The sequence below is a fragment of the Lethenteron reissneri genome, chromosome 68 (genome assembly GCF_015708825.2).
Source record: "Lethenteron reissneri isolate LAM-NWPU_2019-01 chromosome 68, ASM1570882v1, whole genome shotgun sequence".
In the NCBI taxonomy this organism is placed as follows: Eukaryota; Metazoa; Chordata; class Hyperoartia; order Petromyzontiformes; family Petromyzontidae; genus Lethenteron; species Lethenteron reissneri.
The window spans coordinates 1400552-1428438 of record NC_083846.1 but is presented as its reverse complement, the minus strand read 5'-3'; the positions used below and the strand labels follow the sequence as shown (position 1 = coordinate 1428438).

At 54.6% G+C, this 27887-nt stretch overlaps 1 protein-coding gene across 8 annotated transcripts in view; it reads right to left on the bottom strand.

The window, feature by feature from the left end:
- Window positions 1-27887, bottom strand: part of LOC133360411 (pleckstrin homology domain-containing family A member 7-like) — a 150385-nt gene that overhangs the window by 66680 nt on the left and 55818 nt on the right. Inside the window, exon 1 of one of the 8 annotated variants that reach the window (XM_061579125.1) lies at window positions 26694-26755. The exons of the other annotated variants lie outside the window; for them this stretch is intronic. The gene's annotated coding sequence lies outside the window, so the exon portion shown is untranslated. Of the gene's footprint in view, window positions 1-26693; window positions 26756-27887 lie in introns of those variants that run through there. 8 annotated transcript variants of the gene reach the window in all.

Here is a 27887-nt window from a genome sequence, read left to right as displayed (position 1 = left end):
CCGCACTCCTTATTGATCATACGCAACCCTTATCACGTTGTTAACACCTTGGGTCACGGGACAGTTGAATATTCTGTAGAGGATGCGAGTACGTGCGGCGATTATGACTGAAAGATACTTGAAAGATTATACGGCGATAAAAAAAACACAATCAAAACAGTTATTATTCTTAAAGGCACCAATCTCAACAGATACATCGGCAGGTTATCTCAGAACGGCTCGGAGTAAGGGCCTGCGACGGTGCTCCTTTTCCGAAGATTGTTATCTTATACCAAGTTTACTAATTGGGGACCAGATCACCTGATAAGGATCCGGTGGGCCACCACTCCCCACGTGAGCGTGGCTCGGCGGAAGGAGGTGCCAAGAATCAGTTCGTATTGATGGATCTGTTGGGAATTTATGCGATTAAGAGTACAGCCCACTAAATATTAAAGATAAAAATTAAGAATACTCTTATAAACGACGGAGGGCCATCACTCGGTCTCGTTGTGATGCTTTCCAGCCACGGATGGCTTATGGGTTCGAGTGTTTTTGAGTGGTAAGAGTTGTCTTGAATAGTCAGTGTTCGGAGTCGATTCTTTAGGTCAAACAGACGCCTGGTGGTCGTGTGGTGAGGGGGCGGTGCGCGTCATACGTATCAGTCGATCCCGTGGCGAATTGGTTCGGATGGCAGTTGATACGCTGTCGCAGTTCGGAACCCGGTCGGTAGGTGGCGCCCACAACTCGCTCGTAGCGTGCAGCGCTGGATCGTCGCCAAGTCGCGACGCTCACCACCGGCGGCAGCGGAGATCTCCGGCGGCAGCAGAGATTGACGAGCTGAAGATGAGTCGAGCCGACCCGCTGGTCGCAGCTCGCTCCTGAGTCGACCCTCCCGGTCGAGCTCGCTCCTGGGTCGACCCGCTGGTCGCCCTCGCTCCTGAGTCGACTCTCTGGTCGCACTCCTGAGTGGACCCGCTCTGGTCGCACTCGTTCCTGAGTCGACCCTCCCGGTCGAGCTTCTGAGTGGACCCTCCCGTCGCACTCCTGCTGAGTCGACCCTCCCGGTCGAGCTTCTGAGTGGACCCTCCCGTCGCACTGGTTTCCAATGCTCAGGATCCTTTACTTTATGCCGAAAAATCCCCCTGGATCCCGCCCACAAGGCGGGGCTTCCGATTTTTGCTGTGTCAGGATCTGTCCGTAGGCAGGTGTGTCCATGTGTGTGTCCGTACGTCCGTGTGTCCTTGTGTGCATCACTGGCGGTATATTCCGTTGTCACACTCCCTCCATAAAACCCACGAGCAAACAACCAGATGTTACAAATTGTCTCGAAGTCGTCTCTCTGTCTGGGTGCAATTTATCTCTTGTCTGGCCTTCTTCATGAACCCAAAACACAGACGTTACAAATCGTCTCATAGGCGTCTTTGTTCGTGTTGCACACCTGGAGGGAGGGGCAACACTCTCTCCGACCCGGCGCACAAAGAAATGGTTAAAAGTTTTAAGTTAACATTTGTCCCTTACTATTTCACAGTTATGATTCTGTATGTAACCTAAGGTCTGTCGTTTCCCATCGTGGTTCCCGACCCAAGTGTAGGTGTTTCCCCGAGCGTACACACACTCCTATCCCGCGCTGCGGGGATACAAAGACGGCCGGGATCTCCCTTTCTCTCCGACCCTGGGTTTAACATCGTTTTTTTTATTATGTATTATATTCGACCTGGTTGTGATTCATCCCGTTATACTGGCTTTTCATAAGTTTTACTTTGTCTTTTCAGGCATATACTTATTACTATTAATTTATTTCCGATATCTTAGGCTAAGGGGTAAGTTTCTTGATCCTAGGAATTCGTATTCCTTGGTGCCTGGATGGTTATATAAGCGGAATATAGTTTACGGTGAATAGCGTTAACATTGATGTTATGTGCGATATTATGTATTGTGATGTCTTTAACTTAACTTGTTTGTCAGGGCTTTACTGACACGAAGTTGCATTCCATGGTCCGCAGTCTTTGCCCCACCCTATCTCTGCTCGCCGTTGTTGTTGCCTGCCGTTAATTCAAGGCCTCATTAATTTCCGTCACTCCTGAGTAGGTGAGGGCGGTTGAACCTTGGAGTCAGTTCTGGTTTTTGTCTGCCTGCTTCTTCTTGTGTCCCCTGACCCCGGGAGTTATTATTCTACTTTATGGCCTGTCGAAGCCCCACTCGCTGTTGCTGGGCTGGTGTTGTTCCCGGCTTTTTGCTTACGTTTGCAGTTCGCCGTGCTCTTGATTTCCTTCCCTCTTCAACCTTATATTGACTATTCGCTCCTGTCTGGGTGCGATTCAATTTTGACTTAGGAAGGTTCTGATTGTCATATGCTTCGGGTCGAATTGTATCGAAAGTATTGAAGTATGGAAATAACATTTCATATTGACTTAATAATGGTGATGGTTCAGTAGGCGTAACTTGTGGCCTGGTTTAATTGGAGTGGGTGTGAATATCGATAACTTTAGCCTACCCTGTTGTTAAATTCCGACTTTAACGTTACTTTAATAGCAATACAGAATAATTGAGCTTTTTGTCTTAACTAGGCGAATGCGAACTTCTGGTGACCCCCGCAGCCGTGTTGTTCAGCTGGGTCTTGTGCCTTGAGAGATATACAACCCTCTTTTAAATCACCTCTCCCCCTGCCAACCTTCTGCTCTGGGAGTGTTTATTCTTGATTCCAGGTCCAAGGCCCCCTCACATCCAGACGCGCAGGGTTGTTTACATCAGCTCCCCCCCTGTGCACGTGTTCTAACTAGCTCGGAATTCCTGAACACACAATCAGTGATGATTCCTGGTTTTCTGTGGTTGTGATTTAGACAAAGGCGCCTCTGTTTTCTTCCATTGCCTTTGAGTCGACACTGCCCTATTATTTGCCCATGTGCTGAGGTCATAGAATTCGTTTTGACTTCAGTAATATTAACATTCAGTATTGGATTAGCAAATGGGCAATGGTTCATTGATGTAGCTCGCAGCCTGGTCTCCAGTTTGAGCGAGCGCGAGGATCGATAATTTAGCCTACTCTGTTGTTGAATTTCGAATTTTGACGTTACTTTAAAACCATGCAGGATGATTGGGCTTTTGCCTTAACTATGTCTGGCTGACACTCCCACTGTCTCTGCCGCCTGCACGGGTGACATGTGCCCGTTCATCAGGCCTTATCTTCCCTTGAAGCAACGTTGTAAATTCTGCCATCCTAGCCCTCCTCCGGTTCATTACTTAACAACACCTGGTGTTTTGCAGTTTGCTGCGCTTGGTGTGTTTCACTCATTAAAAAAACAAGTAAAAAGATAATATATAAAAATCATCAAATATTATTAATCTCAATTATGGAAGAAGGGTTAGTATACAACAGTAGCACCTATGAAGGCCGGCACGGCACACGAGGGGGGGGGGGGGGGGTGGACAGCACCACGCCCGACCGCCTGTTTCACACACACACACGTGTGCACATGTGCGAGCACACACATGTGCACACCATCACTCTGTAACGTTTTACGGTTTGAACATTTGACTCCGCTTTTCATGCTCCTCCTATTATTCTTCACAGAGTCTTTGAAGAAGAGCACACGCGCCTGTGTGTGTGTGCATGCCTGTGTGTGTGTGTCTGTGCGTGTGTCTGTGTGTGTGTGTGCATGTGTCTGTGCGTGTGTATCTGTGCGTGTGTGTCTGTGCGTGTGTGTCTGTGCGTGTGTGTCTGTGCGTGTGTGTCTGGACCACTGGACGGGTTCCGCAGGACTGGAAGGATGCCCTGGTGGTCCCCCTCTTTAAGAAGGGGGACCGCACAGACTGTAACAACTACAGGGGCATCTCACTCCTCAGTGTGCCGGGTAAGGTCCTGGCAAGGATTATTCAACATCGCCTTGCTAGGCACGCTGAGGAGGGGCTTGCGGAGCCCCAATGCGGTTTCAGGAAAGGGCGGTCCTGCACAGATGCCATATTTTCTGTCCGTCTGCTACAGCAGAGGTGTAGGGAATTCCAAAAAGACCTACATCTCTGCTTTATTGACCTGGTCAAGGCCTATGATACCATCAGTAGGACTGGACTCTGGGTTGTTCTTCGTGCTTTCGGAGTCCCTGACCCTCTGCTCACGATCATTAAGGACCTTCATGATGGTGAGCGGGCCCGGGTAAAACTACGTGGCCGGGAGTTGGAGCCTTTCCCTGTACACCTTGGGGTGCGACAGGGATGTCCTCTGGCTCCCACATTATTTAACATCTATTTTGACCGCGTAGTTCGTGAAGCCTTCAATAGCTGTACCGGGGGAATTTCCGTTTGGTACAGATATAATGGGAGGCTGATCGACGCCCGGGTGCGATCAAGGGATGGCTCCCTATTGGTCAACCACGTTATGTATGCCGATGATTTGGTAATAGTTGCTCATTCAGAAGAGGAGTTGGAGGCGCTGCTGCTGAGACTGGAGCGTGCCACTAAGAGGTGGGGCCTTACCATCAGCCCCACCAAAACCAAGCACCTGCCTGGGTATTTTGTACCATCGGACACTCCACCCCCACAACTCCCAATTGGTGATGGGGCAGTTGTGGAGAGAGTGGAGAGTTTCCCATACCTGGGCAGTGTGCTTATGACCGGCTCCAGTCTATCAGCAGAGGTCTCACTCCGAATCAGTCGAGCGGCAATATCTTTTCATCGGTTGCGTAACGCTGTGTGGAAGCTACCTGGTCTGTCGCTCCGCACGAAGCTTCAGGTCTTCTCGGCCACGGTCATTCCCTCCCTTCTCTACGCTTGCGAGACGTGGACCCCCCTGGTGGAGCATCTTCGCCGGTTGGAAACATTTAGGCTGGCCTGCCTACGATCCATCCTGGGTTTAACCAGGCTGGATTGTGTGAGGAGCTCACAAATCCTTGAAAGATCTGGGCAAAGTCCCATCAGTGAGCTCCTCCGGCAGGCAAGGCTGCGTTGGCTGGGTCATGTAGCCCGCATGCCCAGCCACCGCATGCCTAAACAGCTTTTGTTCGGCCGGATCGAGGGGGCTAGACGGGCGCGGCACGGGCTGGAGAAGAGATGGAGTGATGTGGTACAGGAGGACGTGGAGCTGAGTGGACTTGCCGATGACTGGTACCAGCGGTGTCAAGATCGGCCTCAGTGGAGGAGGCTCGTGAAGGACGCTACTGGGCAGTTGGAGGCAGTCGCCCTCCAACAACAACGGAGGGCGGAGGAGCGACGCTCACAACAACGAGCGGAGCGCCGGGTGGCTAAAGCACAGCAAGTTGGCACAGTAGGGGGCACAGGTGGTGCATCAGCCAGTCATCTCGGTCATCTCGGTCAGTCGACCAGTGGCACCTGGGTCTGCCCCGTGACCTCCTGCCAGCGGGCTTTCGACACTTCACGTGGCCTCAAGGTGCACTTGGCCTGGCACAAGCATCGTGGTGACGTCACCGCCACTTAGTGGCGAATGGCGGTTGTTGTTGTTGTTGTTGTGTGTCTGTGTGGGTCTGTGCGTATGTGTCTGTGCGTTGTCGTGTGTGGGTGTCTGTGCGTACCCGTGTGTGTGTGTCTGTGCGTGTGTCTGTGCGTGTGTCTGTGCGTGTGTCTGTGCGTGTGTCTGTGTGTGCGTCTGTGTGTGTGTGTGTCTGTGTGCGTGTGTCTGTGTGTGTATGTGTGTGTGTGTACAACAGGGCGTGGTGATGCCCACCCCGCCCCATCCCCTTGTGCGCCGTGCCGACCTTCCTCACAGGCGCACTTGCCCCAAAAATCCATCGAGGCTACACGGGGGACATTTGTCTTTGTGAAAGGGTACACACAGCGCAGCGCGCGGCATGCAAACCACACGCACCTCACAGATCAACGCGGTCGGCTACGTACGGTGCGAAAGAAGTTCAGCGTGCACACTCACAGACCGACACAGCCAAAAAGTCAGCGAGCACCTATTAAGGTCTGCGCGTCATACACGTAGCCCCACCCCCAACCCAGCCGCCTTTGTCTTCCCCCCCACCTCTGGTTTACATTGCCACGCCACCGCAGGCAGGTATTAATTTAAGGCTGAGTCGACCTAGGGGAGGCCCAGGTCAGCTTGACGCGCGCACACAAAGACAAAGATCCCCCGTGTAGCCTTAACAGGCTGTAGGGGCAAGTGCTGTTTGCGAGCACCTATGAGGGCCGGCACGGCACACGAGGGGGTGGGGTGGCCAGCACCACGCCCGACCGCCTTTGTCTCCCCGGTGGCGATGTTTACACACCACAACAGGTGCTCGTTTAAGGCTGAGTCGACCTAGGGGAGACCCAGGTACCGGTTCAGATAATCGTCACCGGCGTCGGTGGCCGTGAGCGGGAATCGAACTCGGCTCGCCGGGTTCGTAGCGCAGCGTAGCGCTAACCGCTGCACCACCGCTCCCCACACACACACACAGACACACACACAGACACACACACTCACACACGCACGCACGCGCAACACACCTTGGGCACGCATGTGTTTCTCATGACGGTGCACGTGGCCGAGTTATTTATTAAACTGGAGGAAGCTTTTTGAAGTTGAAGAAAAGCCAAGCAGTGTAACGGCGAGATACGAGACACAAAGACTGCTACAAACGGGCGGCGGTCACAGCTGGCGCGGCCCACGAGGAGCTGAGCGAGACCAGATCCCGCACCCGGCCGCCTTTGTCTCCCTGGTGCACTGCACGTCGTGCTAAGCGATGAGTCGATCTGCGTGAGCCGAGATGTTCGCCGCGAGCGAGGGTGGAGAGTCGCGTCGTCGGGTTCGGAGCGCAGCGAAGCGTCAACCGCAGCGCCACCGCTCCCCCGCGCATGCACCAAAAACTCACACAGCCACAACAACAACAACAACTGCCACAACAACAACAACAACCGTCATTCGCCACTAAGTGGCGGGGACGTCACCACGACGCTTGTGCCAGGCCATGTGCACCTTGAGGCCACGTGAAGTGTCGAACACCCGCTGGCAGGAGGTCACGGGGCAGACCCAGCAGGTGCCACGGGTCGACTGACCGAGATGACCGGCTGATGCACCACCTGTGCCCCCTACTGTGCCCACTTGCTGTGCTTTAGCCACCCGCCGCTCCGCTCGTTGTTGTGAGCGTCGCTCCTCCGCCCTCCGTTGTTGTTGGAGGGTGGCTGCCTCTAACTGCCCAGTACACACACACGCACGTGTACAATAGCCGCCATGCCCCACGAAGTGGCGGTCATATTGCCACGGCGCTTGTGCCAGGCTAGGTGCACTTTGAGGCTACCACGTGAAGTGTCGAAGGCTCGCTGCTGGCAGGAGGTCACGGGACAGACCCCAGGTGCCATGGGTTGGCCGAGATTGACTGACAGGTGCACCATACACTTACAAAGACAAAGATCCCCTGTATATCCCGAGCAGACAGTTGGGGCAAGTGCTGTTAGCGAGCACCTAGGAACGCCTGCATGGCACACGAGGTGCACTGCACACTCGGTGCACTGCACACTCGGTGCACTGCACACTCGGTGCACTGCACACTCGGTGCACTGCACACTCTGTGCACTGCACACTCTGTGCCCTGCACACTCTGTGCCCTGCACACTCGGTGCACTGCACACTCGGTGCACTGCACACTCTGTGCACTGCACACTCTGTGCACTGCACACTCTGTGCACTGCACACTCGGTGCACTGCACACTCGGTGCACTGCACACTCGGTGCACTGCACACTCGGTACACTGCACACTCGGTGTATGGAGGGGGTTGACGGTACGATCAAAGGAAGCAAGAAGATGCTCGGTGTAGTCGGCACTTTGCTTCGTTCATCGTTTTTTTTCAATGCTTTGCTTTATGTGCCCCCCCCCCCCTTTTTAAATTAAAGATTTCACAAACGATTTCAAGCTCTGCTCTCCTACTTCTTACCCCTTCCCTCTCTCTCTACCCCCTCTCTCCCTATTCCATGTCTATGTTCCCCCTGTTTTCTATGTAATATTTACTACGACAAGTACTGCATCTGCACGCAGCCCTTCTCGCAGTCCCACGGCCTCCGACGGGTAGCTCATATCTGCATGCAGAGCTCCCCGTCATCTGCCACCGAGCACACGGCCTCCTCGATCTCCCACCGCTCCTTGAAGGCCGGCACGGCGTGGGTCACCAGCCGCACCGCATGGCGGAACTCCAGTCACACCCTGGCTCCGACCAGAGCGTGGAAGAAGAGGCGTTGGTGGTGACGGTGCCGTGGGCGATGCTCCAGCCAAGGTCGCTGATGCGGTTGTACGTCGGGCTGGAGTAGAGTTGCCTCCAGAGAGGCCTCTCCGGGGAGAGATGCAGAGCAGGGCTTCTCTCTCTCTCCTCTCTCTCCTCCCCTCTCATCATCACCACCACCACGACCACGACCACCAAGCCCATCATCATCATCATCAAAGACAAAGCTCTCCCACCTAGAGGTAACCTTTCACAGACTCATCTTCTCGGTTCTTTTTCGGTAAAGTCACGTAAAAGGGAAATAATAAAATAATAAAAATAAAACGTAATAAAATAATTCTCACGACGTTTCGGCCACAACGCAAGCAGCCGTCCTCAGGTGAAGAACAGGTCTGTCAGACGCTGTCTTTCCAAGAGACCTGTTCTTCACCTGAGGATGGCTGCTTGCGTTGTGGCCGAAACGTCGTGAGAATTATTTTTATTACGTTTTATTTTTATTATTTTATTACTTCCCTTCTACGTGACTTTACCAAAAGAACCAAGAAGATGAATCCCTGCAGTCACGAAAGCTTTAAATCGAAATCTTTCACAGACTGTTGGGGCCGGCGCTGTTCGTAACGACGCCTATGAAGTCCGGCGCTGCGGCACACGAGGGGGGGGGGGGTTGGGAGGCTAACAGCACCACGCCCGGCCGCCTTTGTCTCCCCAGTGGCGAGCGATGTTTACTATGCACCCAGCTGCTCACCTGACGGCCGAGTCGACCTAGGGGAGGCCCCAGAACCGTTTCAGTTTGAGTCCTCGCCGCCTGTTGGTGGCCGTGAGCGGTTTGGGCAGCGCGCTAACCGTGGCACCGCCGCTCCTAAACCCATCTCCCCGCTGCCCCACCAACCCCGCCGGTTTCAAAGTCTCCGTCGCTTCGGGCCGGCCACCCTAAAAACCCCAAGTTCTTTCCGCGGGGCGGGAGGGGTGTGGGGTGTGGTTTAAAAAGAAAAACATTTCCCCACGGGATTTTTCGAAAATTTCGAAGGTATTTTTTGTGAGTCCAACAGCAACGACATCTCTCCCCACATCTGCAAAGCCGCGGGGCGCCGTTCGCCCCGAGCACCTATCACAACAAACCCTCCGTGGACAACGCACGCCCGACCGCCTTTGTCTCCCCGCAGCACCAAAGGGTGTTCATGAAGACACAAACACACACACGCACGCACGCACGCGCACGCCGCTGATGGAATGCATGAACAAGGGCCGTCGCTCGAAACGTCGCCAGTTTTACACGTTGCAATGTTCCCCGAAGCATTGCACTTTGTGTATTATTATTATTTGTTTTATTGATGAATGTGTCGAGTTGTTGTTGTCGTTGTCGTCTGCTCGTGCACCACCACCACCAGACTGTATTTGAGGCTAAGTCAACCTAGGGGAGGGCACTGGCTTTAGGTCAGATCTTGTTTGTTCTGCCACTGCTGTTGTTGGACTTCTACCAGGAATCCAACGCAGGTGGCTGGATTAGAGGGCACAGGGAGAGCACAAAGACAAAGCCCCCCCCCCCGCTCCCGTGTAAACTTCGACAGTGTTGGGGCAAGTGCTGCTAGTCGCGAGTAAGCAGCACTGCCGACGGAGGAAGGCCACCACTGGGTGGCACACGAGGGGGAGGGTGGTCTGTGAAGGGCGGCACTGGGTGGCACACGAGGGGGTGGGTGGTCTGTGAAGGGCGGCACTGGGTGGTACACGAGGGGGTGGGTGGCCTGTGAAGGGCGGCACTGGGTGGCACACGAGGGGGTGGGTGGCCTGTGAAGGGCGGCACTGGGTGGCACACGAGGGGGTGGGTGGTCTGTGAAGGGCGGCACTGGGTGGCACACGAGGGGGAGGGTGGTCTGTGAAGGGCGGCACTGGGTGGCACACGAGGGGGAGGGTGGTCTGTGAAGGGCGGCACTGGGTGGCACACGAGGGGGTGGGTGGTCTGTGAAGGGCGGCACTGGGTGGCACACGAGGGGGAGGGTGGTCTGTGAAGGCCGGCACTGGGTGGCACACGAGGGAAAGGGTGGTCTGTGAAGGCCGCCACTGGGTGGCACACGAGGGGGTGGGTGGGTGGCCAGCCACTGCTCCACATTCACAGACAGCACAGAGCCCAAAACGCCCAAAGGCCAGCAACAAGCAGCACCATCTAGGTTGTAATAGACAACACGGGAGTCACACGTCTACTAATAGGGGTTATCCCCCTTTTTTCTGGCAACAAAACTGACACCTTTTGCAAGGAATCTTGCTTACATTAACCACAATACTTGCAGTCAAATGCAAACAAAAAACAACACTCTGATCATTTATGCATAGTCCTTGAAACTGATTGGTCCACACCAGAGACAGCTTTCTTTAGAGCCTAGTCTTTGAACTGTGCGCCTTTTGGCGTCATCTGGTCGAACACCATATGACAGGAGAGTGACGACGGGAGGGCGACGACGGTGGGCCTGGTCAGTCAGGCCGGGCCAGTTCTCCGCGTCGCCTATCAGGATGCGACATTGTCAAGTGAGGGGCCCAGGAGGGGGCAGGTGAGGGAGGGGGGGGGGGCAGCCCCCCTTATCCGCATTCCAAGAGATCAGATGAGATGTCAAAACAACATTCGCCAATCTCCGCATGGCCAGACAGTACACTTTTTTTGAAAAAAACCTTTTTTTCTAACAGAGAATATTAAAATCACCCCGGAGCAGCGGGGAGCTCGCGATTCACGGCCACGCGACTTGCACGCCAGAAGATTTCCCCGATACATTGTGCGCGTTATAAAATTACACTCACCCACTAACTCACCTACTCACTCACTAGCTCACCCACAAACTCACTCACCCACTAACTCACTCACCCACTGACTTACCAACAAGCTCACCTACTCACCCACTAACTCACTCACCCACTAACTCACTCACCCACTAACTCACCCACTAGCTCACCTACTCACCCACTAACTCACTCACCCACTAACTCACCCACTCACCCACTAACTCACTCACCCACTAACTCACTTACCAACAAGCTCACCTACTCACCCACTAACTCACCCACTAGCTCACCTACTCACCCACTAACTCACCCACTAGCTCACCTACTCACCCACAAACCGACTCAACCACTAACTCACTCACCCACTCATTCACCCACCCATCCACCCACCCATCCACTCATCCACCCACCCATCCCACTCACCAACCCACCCACCCATCCCACTCACCAACCTACCCACCCATCCACTCGCTCACCAACCCACTCGCCCGTCTCTGGAACTCTTCCACGCGCCGACACAAAATGAACGTGGAACTCGATCCAGACCCCTTGCCAACGCACTGCACCTTGCAACAGATCGACGTGTGGTTCAATACGACTCACTCAGGGGCAGTGGCTAGAGAATGAGGAGGAGGAGTAGGAGGAGGAGGACGAAGAAGAGGCTTTGATATACTGATGATCAATATTAACGGCTAAGTCATCAACGCTAATGAACTGACTTATCGATGTACAGACAGGGAGATCGAGAGGATGCTGCTCTCCCCTGTTGGATTCTGGGTAGAGATTCAATGAATAAAAATAGATTTACCAGGCAAGGCCGCCCTGAGCTGTACAGCTGATATTCTTCAGAAGTCACGTGGTCATCACAAATGATAGCTCAACCAAGTGGCCTACCGTCATCATCGTGCAGAAACGTAATGGCAGCAGCCAAACACCCGAAACGTGTAGAGACGTTGATTCTAAATGTGGGGGAGGACCCGGAGACAAATCCACGCGACAACGGAGAGAGAGACACACAAACTCTAAATATGCAGCAGCAGGCGTCGTCAGGGTGGGGATCGAACCCACGACTACCTGTACACCTGGCGAGGGAGTTAACATCTCTTAGCCACCGTGATCATGATGAGAGAGAGACGAAAACTCTAAATATACAGCAGCAGGCGTCGTCAGGGTGGGGATCGAACCCACGACCTCCTGTACACCAGGCGAGGTAGTTAACATCTCCTAGCCACTGTGATCATGATGAGAGAGGGACACGCAAACTCTAAATATACAGCAGCAGGCGTCGTCAGGGTCAGGATCGAACCCACGACCTCCTGTACACCAGGCGAGGTAGTTAACATCTCCTAGCCACCGTGATCATGATGAGAGAGGGACACGCAAACTCTAAATATACAGCAGCAGGCGTCGTCAGGGTCAGGATCGAACCCACGACCTCCTGTATACCTGGCGAGGTAGTTAACATCTCTTAGCCACCGTGATCATGATGAGAGAGAGAGACGCAAACCCCACATATACAGCAGCAGGCGTCAGGGTCGGGATGGAACCCACGACCTCCTGTAAACCTGGCGAGGTAGTTAACATCTCATAGCCACTGCAGCGTCCCAATAAAACCATGTCACTAATCTGGTTCCGTTAAACACCTGGTGGGGCTTTCGCGACCAACGTCATCCAGGACGGAGGTTTTGTTGGTGAGATCGCGTAAATATATAAATGTGTCGTTAAACCCGCCAGCACGCGACGCAGCCAACTAGTAAGGGTTGTCACGTAAACAGAATGTGCCAATTCGTTACTAATACAGCACTAGTGTATAGTAGTGTAGTGTATAGTGTAGTGTATAGTGTAGTAGTGTAGAGTGTAGTGTATAGTAGTGTAAAGTATAGTGTATAGTAGTGTAGTGTATAGTGTAGTGTATAGTGTAGTGTATAGTGTAGTGTATAGTGTAGTGTATAGTGTAGTGTATAGTGTAGTATACTAGTACAGCACTAGTGTATAGTGTAGTGTATAGTGTAGTGTATAGTGTAGTGTATAGTGTAGTGTATAGTGTAGTGTATAGTGTAGTGTATTATACTAGTACAGCACTAGTGTATAGTGTAGTGTATAGTGTAGTGTATAGTGTAGTATACTAGTACAGCACTAGTGTATAGTGTAGTGTATAGTGTAGTGTATAGTGTAGTGTATAGTGTAGTGTATAGTGTAGTGTATTATACTAGTACAGCACTAGTGTATAGTGTAGTGTATAGTGTAGTGTATAGTGTAGTATACTAGTACAGCACTAGTGTATAGTGTAGTGTATAGTTTAGTATACTAATACAGCACACCGGTGTGGTGGAGAGCCAAGCCACAACATTTAACGATCCGTGTCCGACGTTTCGCCAGTAAATCACCAGCAGCTTCATCAGCCGGAGAGGCAGATTTGTCGCAACTGCGGCGTGGTGGACTTCGCTGAGACCACGTGGTGCTCTCACCGCTGGGGCAGCTGCCCACAGACAACGCTGAAGAATTTCGATTTAAAGCTCCTTTCGTGACTGCAGGGATTCTTCTTCTTGGTTCTTTCGGTAAAGTCACGTAGAATGGAAATAATAAATTATAAAAATAAAAGGTAATAAAATTTCGATTTAAAGCTTTCGTGACTGCAGGGATTCATCTTCTTGGTTCTTTCGGTAAAGTCACGTAGAAGGGAAATAATAAAATAATAAAAATTTAAACATTTTAAAATACAACTGGACGTAATTGGCATGTCAGAATCAGAATCAGAAACGGGTTTAATCGCCATGTAAGTTTGCACAGACAAGGAATTCACTATGGCGGGACGGTGCATACATTGAACAAGTAGGAATCTTAACTTATATAAAAGGTATACACTCTAACTATACTAACGTTACAAAGTATAAGTAATACTAAAGGGCTAAAATCTTTAAAATTATGAATGAATTATGTAACGTAGCGTGAGTGGTATACATCACGGCGTGAGTGGTAATTGTGCTGATATGCGCGAATCAAGACGCGTGGCGTCTCCGTCCGCACCTCGCAGCCCCCCCCCACCCCCCTTTTCGGGGGCTAAACTGCCGCTGGGCAACACTGGGGGGGGGGGGGGGGCACACAGTGGGGGTGACGTCAGCCCGCGCGCGCGCCCTGCGGGAGGCACGCGCGCGGGAGTTTGATTGCGTTAGTGCAGCTCGCAGGGGGAGGGAGGGGGGGAGGGGGGAGGGGGGAGGGGGGGGAGGAGGAGGAGGAGGGGGGAGGAGGAGGAGGGAGGGAGGAGGAGGTGGGGGGGAAGAGGAGGGAGGGAGGAGGAGGAAGGAGCAGGAGGAGGCATGAGGGAGGTGGGGGGAGGAGGAGGAAGGAGGTGGGGGGAGAAGGGGGGGAGAGGAGGGGGGGAGGAGGAGGGGGGAGGGGGAGGGGGGAGGAGGAGGAGGGGGGGGAGGAGGAGGGAGGAGCAGGAGGAGGCATGAGGGAGGTGGGGGGAGGAGGAGGAAGGAGGTGGGGGGAGAAGGGGGGGAGAGGAGGTGGAAGGAGGAGGAAGGAGGAGGGGGGGAGGAGGAGAGAGGGGGAGGAAGGAGGGGGAGGAGGGGGGTGGAGGAGGGGGGAGGAGGGGGGGGGGATGAGGGGGGTGGAGGAGGGGGGAGGAGGAGGGAGGAGGAGGGGGGAGAAGGGGGGGAGAGGAGGGGGGAGGAGGAGGGGGGAGGAGGAGGGGGGAGGAGGAGGGGGGAGGAGGAGGAAGGAGGTGGGGGGAGAAGGGGGGGAGAGGAGGGGGGAGGAGGAGGGAGGGGGGAGAGGGAGGTGAGAGGGGGAGGAGGAAGGAGGAGGGGGGGAGGAGGGGGGGAGGAGGAGAGAGGGGGAGGAAGGAGGGGGAGGAGGGGGGTGGAGGGGGGGGGAGGAGGGGGGTGGAGGAGGGGGGAGGAGGAGGGAGGAGGAGGGGGAAGGAGGAGGAAGGAGGTGGGGGGAAGAGGAGGTGGGGGGAAGAGGTGGTGGGGGGAAGTGGGGGGGGGGAGGTGGTGGGGGGAGGCGGGGGGGGCGCCGTTGCCGCTCCAACGCAACTCGCGCGGCGGAACAAGAAGTGGCCCACGTCTGAGACAGCGGTGGAAATTCCACGTTACTATGACCAGCGCCCAGTCTATCTGGCGTGCAATCTCGAGGCGATTCCAGCACTAAAACAAAACACACCCCCCTCCACATTCCTATGGCAGTGCCGTGTCCGGCATCTAAGACCACCACTGCTGATACGGATCTGTGAGCGTGATGACATTTTGACATTTTGACAATTGTGTAAATCTCCGTCTGGGGCCTACAGGAATTACAGCGATTTCACGCAAGCCCCAAATTCCACTCCCACCCCCACACCACCCCCACACCACCCCCCACCACCACCCCCCACCACCACCCCCCACCACCACCCCCCACCATCCCCCCTCAATCCCCCACAGACCAGCGCCACGTGTAGGATGATTCGGGGGTTCCAGGGGACAAACGGGGTACATGGCCAGGAACCCAATAAACTACAGAGGGACCCCCACCCCCCACGATACCGATGAGAACTTTACATGATCGGGATTATAAATGCACTCACCCACCCACACACCCGCATTCGCACGTACCCACCCACCAACTCACATACATGCATACCCACGTGCCCACATACTCACGCATCCACCCACCCATCCACGTACTTAAACACCGACCCATTCCCGCAAACTCCGATTAGCGCGGTTGGCTACGTACGGTGCGAAAGAAGTTCAACATACCTTCCTGACTACTACCCAATCAACCATCTATCCACCCACCCACCTAACTCCACACACACCTACCGACCCACCTACCCACCTACACACACGCACCCAGAAACGAAATCTAACCAGCGAGTCTTTGGCCCGGGCTGGTGGGTGGGTGGGTAGGTGTGCAGTTATGTGGGTGGGTAGTTATGTGGGTGGACGTGTTGTTGTTGTTGTTGTGGTCTTGTTTGTTGCTGTAACGTTCTGACCCCGTGCCCAGACTGGACATCCATGACAAAAAGAGATTTACAGCTCGTCGCATACCTCCAGTATGCCGAAATAAACACTCTGATATACTGTATGTTGAACTTCTTTCGCACCGTACGTAGCCAACCGTACCATGCCGTACCGTGCCATGCCGTACCATGCCATGCCGTGCCGTGCCGTACCGTGCCGGCCCGTGCCGGGTCGTGCCGTGCCGGTGTTAATCCGTGCGGGCCGGCGCTGGCTCACGCTTTGTGCTGTGGCGGCGTTGGCGGGGGATGACGGTGGGGGAGGGGGGGGTAGAGAGCCCCCCCCCACACCCCCCCCCCTTTGCCAGCACCACCGGGCCGTTGTTTTTGTGATTGTCCAACGCAGCGGGTGAAATGCGACTTTAGCGGCTTCCGTGGACAGACGCCGGCGTTTGCGCGCAATTGCAAACCTCAGCAAGCGGCGGAGCGGGCGAGAGACAAAGGGATGGAGAGAGAGAGAGAGACTTTTTGACTTTTAAACAACTTTCATTGCCGCCAGCAGCAACAGCACTGGAGGCCATTCCGATACGAAACCCACAAAGTCACCAGCCAACAAATAGTCGCTTTAAATCGACGCGATGTGGCGCTAATTGCACCGCGCACAACACGAAATAAAAGTCACGTGGTGGTTGTGGTGGTCATTGCGCACGCCACGGTGACGAGCGAGCGCTTCAGAAGGTGAACACCACGAGGGTGCCGTCCAGGCTGGTACAGAGAGGGGCTTGTCCGGGTCCCCAGCGTTCGAAGGAGACGCGCTGCACATCACCGACATGTGTGTGGTACATGGCGTGCTCCAGCCGGAGCCGCGCCTTGAGCAGGCCCCTGAACACTGGAAGCACAGAGCAGCCGTCAGTGTCACCTTCCAGCATCTTTTCCCTCGTTCTGTACACCGCCATCTTCGCCTGAGCACAGGCGAAGTTGGCGAGGTCATGGCGCTTGTTAGCCAGGTAAGGCACCACCCCATATACGAAGCTGCTGTTGTAGAAGGGCACCCCCCAGTTTCCTGAAGATGTCCCCCAAAAGGCGGAACATTGGTTTGAGCCGCTGGCAGCGTAAGTACCGGTGGGGCAGATCCTCCCTGGCACCGCAGGAAATGCACAAGTCTGTTACCCCTGGCGAGATTCGGCTGAGCCACACGGCCGATGGCAACGTGCAGTGTGCCAACCTCCACTGGAGGTCAGGAGAGAGAGATGGAGAGAGAGGGAGAGAGATGGAGCGAGTCACACCACTCCCCCTCCGTGTGGCTGTTGTTGTTGTTGCTGTAGAGCAGCAGCTGTGATGTTACATAGTGGTGGTGGCTGAACCACCACCACTACTACCACCACCATCACCACCACTACCATCACCAACACCACCACTACTACCACCACCATCACCACCACCACTACTACCACCACCACCATCACCACCACCACTACTACCACCACCACCATCACCACCACCACTACTACCACCACCACCGTCACCACAACCGTCACCACCAATACCACCAATAGCAATAGCACCACCACCACCAACACCACCAACACCATCACCATCACCACCACCACTACTACCACCACCACCACCATCACCACCACCACTACTACCACCACCACCGTCACCACAACCGTCACCACCAATAGCAATAGCACCACCAACACCACCAACACCATCACCATCACCACCGTCACCACCAAGACCACCACCAACACTACCACCATCACCGTCATCACCGCTAGCATCACCGTCATCACCGCTAGCATCACCGTCATCACCACCACCACTACTCTCACAAGTTTGGGCCCTCTAAAGTACTACAACTAAAACATCCACTCTCGACAAAAAACTCATTTCTTTAGAACTGATTCTTGTTTTTGTGTTTTAGTTTGTTCTCCTTACCCCCCACTCCCCCCCGCAACTCCGATTCGCGCGGTTGGTTACGTACGGTGCGAAAGAAGTTCAAATTACATACGTAGACTCACACAGAGACCCATAGACTCACAGAGACCCATATACTCACACAGAGACTCATAGACTCACACAGAGACCCATAGACTCACGCAGAGACCCATAGACTCACAGAGACCCATAGACTCACAGAGAGACCCATAGACTCACACAGAGACCCATAGACTCACACAGAGACCCATAGACTCACACAGAGACTCATAGACTCACACAGAGACCCATAGACTCACAGAGACCCATATACTCACACAGAGACTCATAGACTCACACAGAGACCCACAGACTCACGCAGAGACCCATACACACAGACTCATAGATACACACAGATACCTACAAACACACACAGAGACACCCACAGACTCACACAGAGACCCATAGACTCACAGAGACCCATACACTCACACAGAGACTCACAGACACACACAGAGACCCACAGACACACACAGACACCCACAGACTCACACAGAGACCCACAGACTCACACAGAGACCCACAGACTCACACATAGACCCATACACTCACAGAGACCCACAGACTCAGGCAGAGACCCACAGACTCAGGCAGAGACCCACATACTCACGCAGAGACCCACAAACTCACGCAGAGACCCACAGACTCACACAGAGACCCACAAACTCACACAGAGACCCAAATGCAAAGTTCCAGCTCACATTGAGGGGGGGCCGGGGGCGAATGCTCCCCCGGCCCCCCTCTCTATCCTCCCGGATCTAACACTCTGCTTTCTCACCTCGTCCATCACCTCGTCCACCCCCCCTCCCCCCACGCCCCCACTCACCCCAGGGTGGGGGTGGGTGGGGGGAGGGAACTCGTTGGCTAATTCGCGTCGCCTCTTTGTGAGCGTTGGAAAAACATCTTCGCCGATTTGGCGTCACGACCGCCGCGTGAACTTCCATTATTGATGAGGCTGCGGCGGCTGCTGCTGCTGCGTCGTTTTCAATTCACAAGTCCCCCCACCCACCCACCCACCTACCCACCCACCTACCCACTCCTTTACCTTGACACGCGACAACTCGACACTAAAGACAAAAGCCCCCCCACCCCCCCCCCCCGTAACCTTTACACAAACTGTTGGGGCAAGTGCTGTTAGCGAGTAGCAGCAGCTATGAAGGCCAATACGAGTGGGTGGGTGGGTGGTTGGTCAGCATCACACGCGCTACAAAGACCCCCCGTGTAGCCTTAACAGACTGTTGTGCTGAACTTCTTTCGCACCGTACACAGCCAGCCGTGCTAATCGGAGGTTCCGGGGGGAAGCACAACAAACTAGAACACAACAACAACAACAACAATAGCAAGCAGGCGTAAACAACCGACACACGTTACATAATGCATGACGATCTTACAGAGGAGGGGGGGGGGACACGCGCACACACAAGACAAAGATCACCCCTATAACCTTTAACAGACTGTTGGGGCAAGTGCTGTTAGCTGGGTAGCATCTATGAAGGCCGGCACGGCACACCACGCCCGGCCGCCTTTGTCTCCCCACTACACCATGCACACATGTTGAGACTGCGTCGACCCACTCGTGCACACACACGAGAGAGAGAATGTTTGACTTAATTTTGTTGGCAATATATAATACACAAGAATTTCCCTCCCATTAACCCTCGAGCCTCTCTGAACGTTACTCCGTCTCTGCTACTAGGACACAAATTGGGTCAGATTATTATGATTGTGGCCTTACCCACACATCTACCATGATTTGTCTTAAATGCTACGTTCAACTTTTTGCATGTTAAGAATATGTTTGGATGTAAAATGCACTGTGGATACAGAAAGGAGTCAAGATGTTTGTTTTCAATATTTTTCACGACACTTTACTTTGCGAACGATTTTTGGATTGTGGGGGAAACAAAAGTGATTGTTTCCTGTGAAATCCAATAAAGTAAAAAATGCTCTTAAAAAAAGAGAGAGATTCTCTAAAAGGGACTCTCACCCACAACTCCCTCCTGCGTCTCCCCCCTCTCTCTCTCTCATCTCCCCCCTCTCTCTCACCAGCTCGCTCTCCCTTGCTCTCTCCTCTCTCTCTCTTGCTGCGGTGCCAGGGAGGATCTACCCCACCGGTACTCACGCTGCCAGCGGCTCAAACCAATGTTCCGCCTTTTTGGGGGACATCTTCAGGAGACTGGGGGTGCCCTTCTACAACAGCAGCTTCGTATTTGGGGTGGTGCCTGACCTGGCTAACAAGCGCCATGACCTCGCCAACTTCGCCTGTGCTCAGGCGAAGATGGCGGTGTACAGATAGAAGGAAAAGATGCTGCAAGGTGACACTGACGGCTGCTCTGTGGAGCTTCCAGTGTTCAGGGGCCTGCTCAAGGCGCGGCTCCGGCTGGAGCACGCCATGTACCACACACATGTCGGTGATGTGCACGTCTTCTTCGAACGCTGGGGAGCCGGACAAGCCCCTCTCTGTACCAGCGTGGACGGCACCCCCCTCGTGGTGTTCACCTTCTGAAGCGCTCGCTCGTCACCGTGGCGTGCGCGATGACCACCACCACAACCACCACAACCACCACCACCACAACCACCATCACCACGTGACTTTTCTTGCGCGCTGCATTTAGCGCCACAGCGCGTGGATTTATAGCGTTTATATTTCATTTGTATTGCTGGTGACTTTGTGTATTTCATATCGAAATCGCCTCCAGTGCTGTTGCTGCTGGCGGCAATAAAAGTTGTTTAAAAGTCAAAAGTCTCTCCCCCCCCGTCTCTCCCCCCCCTCTCACTCCGTCTGCACATTTATCACAAACGCGTCTCTCTTGTTCTCTATGGCAAGGAATCTGACATTCAGACATTCGGGACGACACGTTCGGGTGATGTGGTCCGGGTACAGGCCGTCTGTGCCCAGCGGGGAAGCTGATGAAACCAACTGTAACCAACTAAGGCAAAGCAACTAAACACCAGCAACTTGGACTAGGCAACTAATCTCAAGCAACTGAAACTTATAGTACGGTGGCTAGGAGATGTTAACTACTTCGCCTGGTATGCAGGAGGTCGTGGATTCCATACTGACCCTGACGCCAGTTGCTGCTGTATATTTGGAGTTTGCGTGCCTCTCTCTCTCTCATCATCATCATCACGGTGGCTGGGAGATGTTAACTACCTCGCCTGGTATACAGGAGGTCGTGGGTTCGATCCTGACCCTGACGCCTGCTGCTGTGTATTTGGAGTTTGCGTGTCTCTCTCCCCGTGGTCGCGTGGATTTGTCTCCGGGTCCTCCTCCGCGTTTCCCCCTCCACATTTAGAATAAACGTCACGTGTTTAGAATATTTGTCTGCTGCTAAACATTTCCACACGATGACGATGACAAGCCACTTGATCGAGCTATCATTTGTGATAGCCAAGTCGCTTCTGAAAAATATCTGCAGAGCTCAGTAGTGGGGGGCCTTCACTGGTCAAATAAAAATAGTTCATCGTTGTCTACTTGCTTACTAAAACCAAGCAACTTTATCAAGCAATTTTTCGATTTAAAGCTTTCGTGACTGCAGGGATTCATCTTCTTGGTTCTTTCGGTAAAGTCACGTAGAAGGGAAATAATAAAATAATAAAAATAAAACATAATAAAATAATTCTCAATAATTCTCACGACGTTTCGCTTGCGTTGTGGCCGAAACGTCGTGAGAATTATTTTATTATGTTGCATTTTTATTATTTTATTATTTCCCTTCTACGTGACTTTACCGAAAGAACCAAGAAGATTTAACAAGCAACTTAACACATTATTAAAATTATTAATTTGTTTTTTGGAAAGTGTCCACCCTGGAAAGTGTCCACCCAGGGCAGTGTCCATCAAGGGAAGCGTCCACCCAGGGCAGTCAGCCGTGCGTCTACACCGTACGTTTTGTGGACACGCGCGCAAACGGACAGGGCCACATTCTGTACACGCTCCACATCCACGCTCCACATCCACGCCCGCCGTTTGCTCCTCTGCACGCCTCTAACACAACCTGCTCAAATCTACGCGCTGTGCCCTCGCTACCGTCAATATTTGCGATCCAGAGGTATAGTAAAAGCTTCCTGAAGATCATCGCGAGCATTTGCCACGCCGAGTGGGTACAGAAGGAGGCAAGCTGGGAACCAAACGGCGGCCCAAGGTGACTGACTTTTACCACTCCCTCCCCCCGTAGCTCACAACAACAACGACTACTACAAGCCCATCGGATAAGCGAGTCTCTCGTTTGTGTTGTGTGTGTCGTGGACACTGCCCACGGCTCCGTCGATGCCTCGCGTGTTCCCCGGCCTGGCACTCAAGAAGAACGTTACGTAAACACAACACACAAAAATAAAATCAAAACTCGTTTTGGTGGACAGTGTCTATAGAAATGTGATTTTTAAGAATCTCTCTCGCTCTCTTCAAAGCAGACAGAGTGGAATGTGTCATCGCCCTCCCTCCACTCAACTCCCAACAACACTCGCAACAACACTCCCTCCACCCAACTCCCAACAACACTCCCAACAACCCACCCGCTCGCTCACACACCCGCTCACCCACCCACCCGCTCACTCACACAGCCGCTCACCCACCCGCCCGCTCACCCACCCACCCGCTCACTCACACAGCCGCTCACCCACCCGCCCGCTCACCCACCCGCCCGCTCACCCACCCACCCGCTCATTCACACAGCCGCTCACCCGCCCGCCCGCTCACCCGCCCGCCCGCTCACCCGCCCGCCCGCTCACCCGCCCGCCCGCTCACCCGCCCGCCCGCTCACCCGCCCCGCCCGCTCACCCGCCCGCCCGCTCACCCGCCCGCCCCGCTCACCCACCCGCCCGCTCACTCACACAACCGCTCACCCACACAGCCGCTCACTAACCCACCTGCTCACTCGATCACCCACCCGCTCACTCACCCACCCAGCCGCTCACTAACCCACCCGCTCACTCACACAGCCGCTCACTCACCCACCTGCTCACTCGCTCACCCACCTGCTCACTCGCTCACCCATCTGCTCACTCACCCACCCACCCGCTCACTCACCCACCCAGCCGCTGACTCACACAGCCGCTACATCAACACTAAAGACAAACACCCCTCCCACTCCCGTGCAGCCTGTAACAGACTGCTGGGGCAAGTGCTGTGAGCGAGTAGCACCGATGCAGGCCGGAAACTGTGGCACACGAGGAGGTGGGTGGCCAGCACCACGCCCGGCCGCCTTTGTCTCCCCCAGTGGCGATGTTTACTACACACAGCACCGGGTACTCATTTGAGGCCGAGTCGACCTAGGGGAAGGGCCCAGAACGGGTTCAGATGATGGTTATCACTGGGTGTTAGCCGTGAGCGGGAATGGAAGTCGTCGTGTCCATCATCAACAACCACCATCACCACCATCACCACCTGCGCGTTGATTACCAATGGTAAACACGTGGTGAGCTCATCCGTCACACACCGCCCCCCCCTCTCCCCCCTCTCACCCCCCCTCTCTCCCTCCCCCCCTCTCGGCCCCCCCCTCTCCCCCCTCACCCCCGTCTCTCCCTCCCCCCTCTCGGCCCCCCCCTCTCGCCCCTCCCCCCTCTCGCCCCCTCCCCCCTCTCGGCACCCCCCCCTCTCGCCCCCCCCTCTCTCCCCTCCCCCCTCTCGGCACCCCCCCTCTCGCCCCCTCCCCCCTCTCGGCCCCCCCCCTCTCGCCCCTCTCCCCTCCTACCCACAGAGAAGCAGGTGAACGCACCTGGACGCGAGGCTGGTGCGCGTCATCGCGATGTCGTCATCGCGATGACGACGGCATTCACACGTCACTCGAGGGGGTGGGGGGGGGGCACGAGTGGGGGGGGACGAGTGGGGGGGGCACGTGGGGGGACGAGTGGGGGGGCACGTGGGGGGGGCACGTGGGGGGGGCACGAGTGGGGGGGGTGGGGCACGTGGGGGGGGGCACGTGGGGGGGGGCACGTGGGGGGGAGACATGGGGGGGCACGTGGGAGGGGGGGTACGTGGGGGGGGGGTACGTGGGGGGGGGGCACGTGAGGGGGGCGTCACGTGGGGGGGGGGGGGGCACGTGGGGGGGGTGTGCGGGCCCCCCCCCCCCCACATCACAAAGTGGTTAGACGCGGCTCAAGTGTCAAGTTATTTCTGTACGCGTGCGTAATTGTTGAAGGCAACTGTTGCACGCGTAATTGTTGTACGCAACTGTTGCACGCGATCGTCAGGTGTGAGTGTTGCACGCGATTGTTATATGCAACTGTCGCGTGTGCAATTGTTGTACGCGACTGTTATGTGTAATTGTTATATGGAAGTGTTGTATGCGCTTGCTACATGTTTAGTGTTTCGATTTAAAGCTTTCGTGACTGCAGGGATTCATCTTCTTGGTTCTTTCGGTAAAGTCACGTAGAAGGGAAATAATAAAATTATAAAAATAAAACATGATAAAATAATTCTCACGACGTTTCGCCCACAACGCAAGCAGCCGTCCTCAGGTGAAGAACAGGTCTGTCGGAAAGACACACACCCACGGGGAGACCCACACTCCCACACAGAGACCCACAGACTCACATAGAGACCCACAGACTCGCACAGAGACCCAGAGACTCACACAGAGACCCACAGACTCACACAGAGACACAGAGACTCACACAGAGACCCACAAACTCACACAGAGACCCACAGACTCATACAGAGACAGAGACTCACACAGAGACCCACATACTCACACAGAGACCCACAGACCCACACAGAGACACAGAGACTCACACAGAGACCCACAGGCTCACACATAGACCCCCAGACTCACACAAAGACGCACAGACTCACACAGAGACCCACAAACTCACACAGAGACCCACAGAGAGACCCACAGACTCACACAAAGACCCACAGACCCACACAGAGACCCACAGACTCACACAGCGACCGACAGACTCGCACAGAGACCCACAGACTCACACAGAGACCCACAGACTCACACAGAGACCCACAGACTCGCACAGAGACCCACAGACTCACACAGAGACCCACAGACCCACACAGAGACCCACAGACTCACACAGACCCACAGACTCACACAGAGAACCACAGACTCACACAGAGACTCATAGACTCACACAGAAACTCAAACTAATTTCCACACGCAGATCACGCGACGCCGCCTTGTTGAGCCATCGTTGTAAATAAGCCGGGCGGGCGGGTGGCTTCTGGAAAACAAAATCTACGCAGCAGCTAAAGTGGCGGGGCTGTAGCTGGTCAACTATTAACACAAATAGCTGTCATCGTACCGAAAGGGTCCTAACAGTGCCTGACTAAGCTAGTGCGGGGCCTGTAGCATAAGTTGTTATAAAAGGGGCCCTAAATAAAATAACATGTAAATATTGAAACACACAATTTTTTACTTGCACAGCACAGTAATTGTATTTTTGTCATTCGCTATAAGCCAGATAATACGACAAATCTCGAACCTTAAACACCCGGTCGTTCGTAAAAGTTGAAGGCGGTATAGTACTATAGTAATAGAGCAAGTGCAGACTCACTGAGCCGGAGTTGATAGCTTGAAAGCATTTATAGCGCGGGGCCCTTGAAAGTGCGGGGCCCGTAGCGTGTGTGTAGCTGCTGCACGTGCAGCTGCTGCAAGTGCAGCTGCTGCAAGTGCAGCTGCTACACGTGTAGCTGCTGCAAGTGTAGCTGCTGCAAGTGTAGCTGCTTTGCTACGAGGATAATCCGGCACTGGGTTCTAACCAGTGCAAAGAATGCGTGGAATGGCGAGAGTTAAGATAGGGAGCACATCGCAAACACGGGGGGGTGGGGGGGGGGTCTTACAGCTTATCTGTCCATCGTTGTGGCTTTTGTTGTTGTCGCTGGCGTCGCTACAGCGGAATTAGCGATGAATAGAGGCGAGTTTGCGACGAGCGATTTGGCGTGTGCTGTTACGTCAACAAAAGGCAAAGATCCCCCGTATAGCCCGCTAAACAGAATGTCGGGGGGTGCGGGCAAGTGCTTGTTCCAGCGGCACTACCCCCCCCCCACCCACCTCCGCACACGAAAGACAAACTCGCAACTTGGTATCGATATCCTCATCACACACACACACAGATATATTTACACACACTCAGATATACTGAAACCGATACGCAGCTACAAAGACAAAGATCCCCCCGTGTAGCCTTAACAGGCTGTAGGGGCAAGTGCTGTTAGCGAGCACCTATGAAGGCCGGCACGGCACACGAGGGGGTGGGTGGCCAGCACCACGCCCGGCCGCCTGTCTCCCCGGTAGCGATGTTCACTACACCGGGTACTCATTTGAGGCCGAGTAGACCTACACAATCACACGCAACCCACCCAAATCGTTCAGCCCATCGATTCGGCGGTCTGTTGATGCGAGTTTAAGAAAAGTCTCTGCATTGTGGCCGGGCAGATCGGGATCTGACTCTTTATAAAAAAAAAGTCTCCTGGACAAATCCGATGAACCGTGAAGCTCTTTATCGCGAATGTCCAGCAAGGGGGGCCACGGAGGGGGGGGGGCACGGGGGGGGGGGGGGAGTCAGAAAGTTGAATGTAAAAAGTTGAAGTCAAAAGTTTAAAAAGTTGAAATCAGAAAGTCCGGAGGGAGCCGGCGCCACCACCACGTGGGTACACGGAAGCGGTAAGTTGAGCGCGCGCCGAACACTCCAACCCATCACCACCACCAGGGCAGGTAAACAGCGGCGGCCGACGTTTCGAGCGACGGCCCTTCGTTGTTTGCGCACCCAACTCGCGAGAGACACACGGTGGGGGTGGTGATGGTGGTGGTCTCGCGGAAATCGTTTCGGAGTCACGCGGCGAAGTTGACTACCTGGGGGTAGACTCGGGTGGGGGGGTAGACTCGGGTGGGGGGGGGGGTAGACTCGGGTGGGGGGTCTTACCGGAGGTAGAAGAGGTGGGAACAGCTGATGATGCTGATGATGCTGATGATGATGAAATCACCTCGTCTTCACTTTGGCCAGTACTCTCAGCGGCCACGAAACCCCCCGACCAGAATCATACAAACTCCGTCTCTCTCCGTCTCTCTCTGTCACACTCCCTCCCTGTCTGTAACTCTATCACACACACACTCTGTTTATCTCTGCCTCGCCCCGTGTCTCTCTCTCTGTTTCTGTCTCTCTCACATCCACTGTGTCTCTCTGTCTCTCTCACGTACACTGTCTCTCTCTAACGTACACTGTCGCTCCTCTCTGTCGGTCTCTCTCTGTGTCTCTCTCTGTCTTTCTCACGTACACTGCCGCTCTCTCTGTCTCTCTCTGTCTCTCTCTGTCTCCGTGTCTCCCTCTCTGTGTCTCTCTCTCTGTCTCTCTCACGTCCACGGTCTCTCTCTCACGTACACTGTCGCTCTCTTGTCGCTCTCTCTCTCCGTGTCTCCCTCTCTCTGTCTCTGTCTCTCTCTCCGTGTCATCCCTCTCCGTGTCTCCGTGTCTCGCTCTGTGTCTCTCTCTGTCTCCGTGTCTCCCTCTCTCTGTGTGTGTGTGTGCACTGGGCACGAACACGCGCGCTTATCTGAACATGCCCAGGGGGAGCTGAGCTTGGACCAAACCATTCCCTCCGTGGGGGTGTGGGTGAGGTAGGGGGGGGAGGAGGACGAGGGGAGCGGTGGCGCAGCGGTTAGCGCCGTCGGATAGCGCGCGCGTGCGCGTGCTCCTGTCAACAACCGGTGACGATTATTTGAACCGGTCGCGGGGGTCACCTCCTCTAGGTCGACTCGGCCTCGAATGAGTACCCGGTGCGTGGTAAACATCGCCGCGAGGGAGACAAAGGCGGCCGTGCGTGGTGCTGTCCACCACCACCACCACTCACCCCCCACGTGTGCCACAGTGCCGGCAGCCTTCATAGGCGCTACCACCACCCGCTAACGGCCCTTGCCCCTTCGGTCTGGCGCGGGGGACCTTTGGCTTTGGAGCCAGGTGAGCCAGGAGGGGTGGGCGAGTGATTGGGGAGGGGGGGGGGGTCAGCGAGACCTTGAATTTAGTTGGCATCGTGGCAAGGTGGGGTGGGGTGGGGGAGACGTGACCTCGGCCTCTGATAAGGCGCTAGGGCAGGAACTAACAAGAACACATCAGTGATAT